General features: G+C 36.6%; 1 non-coding gene across 1 annotated transcript; it reads right to left on the bottom strand.

Moving 5' to 3' along the window:
* Positions 1–221: 221 nt before the first annotated feature.
* On the bottom strand, positions 222–362 carry LOC116555240. Its single transcript, XR_004270440.1, has one exon. It is a non-coding gene; the product is annotated as a U4 spliceosomal RNA (small nuclear RNA).
* Between the last annotated feature and the right edge of the window lie 5,687 nt (positions 363–6,049).

The raw sequence follows: 6,049 nt of genomic DNA, 5'->3' as shown, positions 1-6,049 counted from the left end.
AAAGACAAAAGGTGAGAAAGGGCCCTTTCTTCAGCTGTAGGTGATATTGAGGTCTAAAAATGCAAACAGATATTTCAAGGAAAAGAGTTTTGGCTGAAAAGTAAATAAGCTATAACCTAGAATGTTGAACAAAAATGTGAATTTAGGTGAGTGGTTTTTCAATTTTAACTTATAGAAAAATTAACTAGATTATTTATTTATTTATTATTATTTTTATTCGGTCTCTGTAGAGACTACCAAAAATTGCCAGTGCCGACTATATTTCAAGTCACTATGGTGAGGTATTGGGAAAAGTTTTCAATTAGCAATAATTGTGCCTTGGATAAACCTCATTGGCTACGATACTGCCACTGCTCAAAGCTAGATAATTTATTTATAAAGTAGATTTCAAAAATTAAGTTTCAGGAGTGTTTAAAAGTTTTCCAGGTGATTTTGGTGTGGGTATGTAGGATATAATAAATTCTTCTTCAAAGGTTTTAGCCTGTAAATTGTTATGTACAATGAGTTCTGAGATCGTCTCCAAAGAACCAATGTATCAGCATGTTCCGCTCCCCTGTTCTTTGTTCTCCATTTTAAAGTTTAACTTCCTGGTTTAACTTCCTGGTTCACTCCCTTATCCCTAGTTTTAGTAAACAACTTTCCACCACGTCTAGTCAGTAGTTCACATCTGTTCCCCTGGTAACCTGCTTTAACTTGAGTCACCTTTAGTTTCCTGTTCCATAACCATCCCTCCTGCTGAACTGCTCACACTCCCACTCTGGCTCTTATCCCTGCTCCCTTTAAAATAGCCAACTGGAATTAGCTTAGACTGTGCGGTCCAACCACAGCCAATTGGGGAATGGCACAGCAGTAAGGGCTACCTGTATCAGGGATAAGAACCCCTTCTCCTCCCTTGTTCTGGTGTGCACTTGCCATTGCCCCATCTGTGAGATGCATCCTTCTATGGAAGTAAATTGCCTTGCAGAGAAAATTTATATATGAGCGGAACTTCTTTTGCGGTACTGAAAATTTACATATAACAGGTCACAAATTATACTTGAAGAACCATGTTAAATACATAAACATTTCATTTATTAGGTAGTTTTATTCAAACAACTTAAGAAGTATTTGTTTCCTAAAAACTTATCGCACTCCGAAAAAAAAAAAGGCATATAAATTCCAAGAAAAATTAATGTTCTTCTTTCTTAAATGACCACAAGCAGTGCTTGCTAATGGGAAGTATGCATGTATGGGGCACTGCTCACCTTTTCAACGCTTGCAATCAGGTCAGACACTGCCCTCCTCATTTCCCATTTCACACTGCAACATGGGCTTTCATCTTTATCCCAGCAACTGCTGAAAACTCGGCTTCCCAAAGATATGATAGCATTGAAATGCATGTAAAGCAAACTAGCAATTCACTCTGTGCCTGATGGAAACAGAGTATCACTTGGTTTTCCTAACAAGTTACAATGTCCTGATGTGCCCCTGACAATTTGGTGTAGCACGTCAGTGTACCTCAGCACATACCTTGGGAATCGTGGGTGTAAGTAGCAGTAAAATGGGAGAGATTACATGGGCTCTGGCACTCAGGGAATATGTTAATCAGTGCGGGTAACTGCCACATGGGTACCTAGGAAGGAGAGCTGTGCAGACCCAAGGCACAATTAGTACTTGAAGTATAACTTACTGCTTACTTATATCTAGCTTACATATATAATCATACTTAGTTCCATATAATCTTATATCTAGCTTACATATATAACCATACTGAGTTTCATATAATCTTTCTATATAATCATATAATGGATTGTAGTTGGAGTTGTACCCACACATTTAGTGCTGATTTATATAATCTTTCTGTAATCATATAGTAGTTTGTAGTAGGTGGAATGCCTAGAACAGTCACAGAGCAGAAGCAAGTACCTGGGAAAAAAGGCCAGGCCAGGACAAGAACCAGTGACCCAGGCAGTAGGGCCCCTGGCTAAAAGGGCACACACTATATGGCAGGTAAGGGCCTAGACGGCAGCAGTCAGTACCTGCTGCATGGCCAGCTTTGAGCAAGAGTTATTCCTCCTGAAAAGGAATGGCAGTACCTTGCATCCAGTTCTTTTGGAAGTAGACCTCGGGCCTGAGATCCGGTGAACCACCGAGGGAGAAGAATCCCTCTGGTGTAATCATGCCATGGTGGCTGTACACCCTGTCAGCTTTTTCTTGCTACTGGGCTGGCTGAAATCATCCTCCTATAAACTATCTTAGAGAAGAGTACACTCTGTCAGCTCCCACTTCGTTGGTTAACAGCATCCCTCTATGGGAATCCTTTGAAGCCTCCATCCCCCAGATAAGAAGTGTGGTGCACAGCACTTGTTGCGCACAGCTCACCTCCTTGCCCGTGACCTAATGGGGATGGACCCCCTTTTTGTACACTACCCTCTACTACTGCGCATGGCACGGTCCCCTACTGCACACGGCTCACCTCTTTGTCTGGGTGACCCCCTTGCTTGCTACTCACGTGATTATGTATGCCCTATCATTAAGCCTATAGATGACCTCACTCACGATCCTTCCCCTTGCCTTGTACCTAATAAATACAGATGCTCTGATGTTCGGGGCCTCACCTGTCTCCACTCATAGGTGGCGTGGCCCCCTGAGCCCAGCTGCTCTTTTCCAGTCCTTTTGTGTCATCTCTTTATTTCTCAGATCCTGTGACTCAGCACAGCAATAGGGGACACCCCACCACCCTGTGGGACTGTGGCCCTACAAATCAACAGATAATGGGCAGTTGAATGGAAGTTTGGGAATTAGGAATTGCTCATCCTTTTGGAAATAGATGATGTTTTTAAATTTCAGGGTAAATGATCTCTAGCATTCTAACTTTAGTCTTCTCAGTAAGCCTAATTAGAAGAATTTGTTGCTAAATAGTATGGTTTTGTTAAGCCTAAAGAACTTTTAATTTAGAAATGCTATTTCTTTTCTGTATACCTACTACTGTGTCTCAGGAAAATAGTAAAATACATATGTTAGCTGATTTAATCTTCCCATCACATCTATGAAATAACGTTTGCCCAATTTTCTAGTTGAAGAAGCTCGTATTCAAACTGGCTAAAATAATTACCCAATATCCTACGGTTAGTGAATGTGGCAGTGAGTCCTGGAACCCGGATCTGACTCAAAAATCCAAGCTCTTTCCTCCATAAGCCAGGGCTCCAATTTTGAGAGAGAGCTACCTCTCAGGTATCCACCATGTAGATCTAGAAGGCTCTGCTTGAGATTCCAGTAAATTCCAGGTACAGATAACTCCACTCTGACATCTAGATTTTTTTTGTTTTGTTTTGTTTTACTTATGTCATTTGAGTAAATCATGTTATCACCTTATCTCATCCGGACTTAGTTTCCTTATGTACTTATGTTTACATAAAATAATGCTATCTGTGTTATTATAATGTTAACTCAGTTTGCTTAAACTCATCAGTTTTTAATTGAGCCTTAAAAATGTCATATATGGATTAGAAATTCTCTACCCACCAGATGCTAAAAACTCTGTGTGTGTGTGTGTGTGTGTGTGTGAGTGTATGAGAGAGAGAGAGAGAGAGAGAAAGAGAGAGAGAGAGAAAGAAATTGGAGACCCAAAGGAGATGCAGTTTCATTGTGCCAGGATCAATAAAAAGGGATTTTTTTTGTCCTATATTATAACTTATACTAAAACAGACACCCTTCCTCATACCTTCTGTGGTTCGACCAATTTACTGCGCGCGTGCACACACACACACACACACACACACAGAATTTTTAGCATCTGGCGGGTAGAGAATTGCTAACCCATATATTTGTCACCCATAGTTTGGTGCTTGAGACATTTTTACGGTTCAATTAAAATCTGATGATTTTAAGCAAACTGAGTTAACATTAGAATAACACAGATAACATTATTTTATGTAAAGGTAGGTAGATCAGGAAACTAAGTCCCAAAGAGATAAGATGATAACATGATTTACTCAAATGGCATGACTAAAAAGCTGAATAATTTTTGAGAATGATTTATAGTCATTAACTGTTCTTTTCCCCATATTTTTTAAAATTTGTTTTCAGAGTATTAATTATATGTAAGTGGTTGAAAGAATGATAGAACCCATAAAAACTCTTACCTAACCATAATGCTCCAACCTAATTAAAGAATCTAAAGAAACCTTGTGTTTAACACCACTAAAAAAACCAAAAATACGGATTTACATATACTTTTAGGGCTTACAATTATCTTTAATGTTATTCAATATTAAATACTTATATTAGCTATTATTATTAATAAAGAATATCTAAATCTAACTCTAAATATATAGTTGATGTTTGTATAGAAATAACATAGTTATGCCCACAGATATACATGTCCAGTTAAAAACTGTCAGTGTTTTCTCTTCACATTCTGGGATTTCCCTAATATTTTAGTCATATTGATATATCCATTTCAAAAGCAGAAAAAAGCAAGGGAAGCAATTCTTTTTTGTTTGTTTGTGGATTCTTTTTATTTTTTTATTTTATTTTTTGTACTTTACATTCTGGGATACATGTGCAGATCATGCAGGATTATTGCATAGGTACATACATGGCAAGGTGGTTTGCTGCTTCCATCCCCCACAATTCCTTTAATTATTTTCTGTTAGCCTTCTGATCCAAACTACTAAAGCATGGTATTACCCTGAAGTACTTAGTTATTCGTGTGTGTGTGTGTGTGTGTGTGTGTGTGTGTGTGTGTGTAGTATACATTATATATATATGTATTACATATATATTATATATATTACATAATGTATATTAATGTATATATTACATATATATTAAATATGTATATGTAACATATATAATATAATATATATTATATAATGTAATATATATTATATAATGTATATATATTACATTATATGTAATTATATATTATATATATTCATATATATTATATATGTCTATATATACACCACTGTTCAATTGAAATGTATATATTGAACAGTGGTTTATAGAGACTGGGGATAAAGAGGAAGAAGCATTGATTTTCTTTTGGTAATTTTCATTTCAATTTCCATTTCACTCTTAAGCAGAAAATCATGCACATTAAGCTGAAAACATGAGTGACATGACTCTCTTTAGTGTTACAGAGGTTTACAGTTTAACATCTACTTGACTATGTTTATGCTCCATGGATAAATGCATGAGTGTTTAACAGAGCACATACAGAGATTTAAAAAAAAAAATCTTATGGTATATTAAAGTCAGGGAAGGATAAAATATTTCATTACTGAGTGAAATTGATGCTGTTTTGATGGCTCAGAGTGCAGCCTTCTACCTCTAAATTACATTAATTAGAAGGTGCTTGGTGCTTGGGGTAGGGTTTCAGTAGTAAACAAGAAAGATTCAATTTCTCAGCATTCATGGCATCATTTAATTTTATACAATCCTCACAGCATCCTCTGTAGGTAGATTTTGTCTTCCCCATTTTACAAGTGTGCAAACCAAATTCAAGGAGGTGAAGTAATTTGGCTATGATCACATATGTAGGAAGTGTTGGAGTCATAACATGAACTCAAGCCTTTTTGATTTCAAAGCCTAATTATTTTCACTAAATTGGATGCCTCCCAGTCCAGGCATATTGAAGATAAACAACTAATTACTTATTAATTGCTTCTTAATCATTTCAACTTAGACTGGTTTCATAGACAATTTTATACTCTAGAAAACATGATAATTTTAACTTTGAATATAGTCTAATATTACATATGATAATGGTAATTACTCATTTCAGGAACCATAGGATTCCATAACATTTTTACAATCCTGAGATTTAACACCATTAGGCTTACAAAAGTAATTATGAAGAATCACCATGTTGCATTTGTATCCCCATTTCAAACAATGGCCTAGAGCTGTTGTGTTAGTCTGTTCTCACATTGTTATAAAGAACTTCTTGAGACTGGGTAATTTATAAAGGAGAATATGTTTAATTGACTCATAGTTCCACAGGCTGTATAGAAAGCATAGTTGGGGAGGCCTCAGGAAAATTACAATCATGGCAGACGGTCAA

The sequence above is a fragment of the Sapajus apella genome, unplaced genomic scaffold, assembly GCF_009761245.1.
Source record: "Sapajus apella isolate SASKATOON/1434 unplaced genomic scaffold, GSC_monkey_1.0 scaffold14, whole genome shotgun sequence".
NCBI lineage: Eukaryota > Metazoa > Chordata > Mammalia > Primates > Cebidae > Sapajus > Sapajus apella.
Note: the sequence above shows the minus strand (reverse complement) of the source record. Positions and strands in the feature narration are given on the sequence as shown.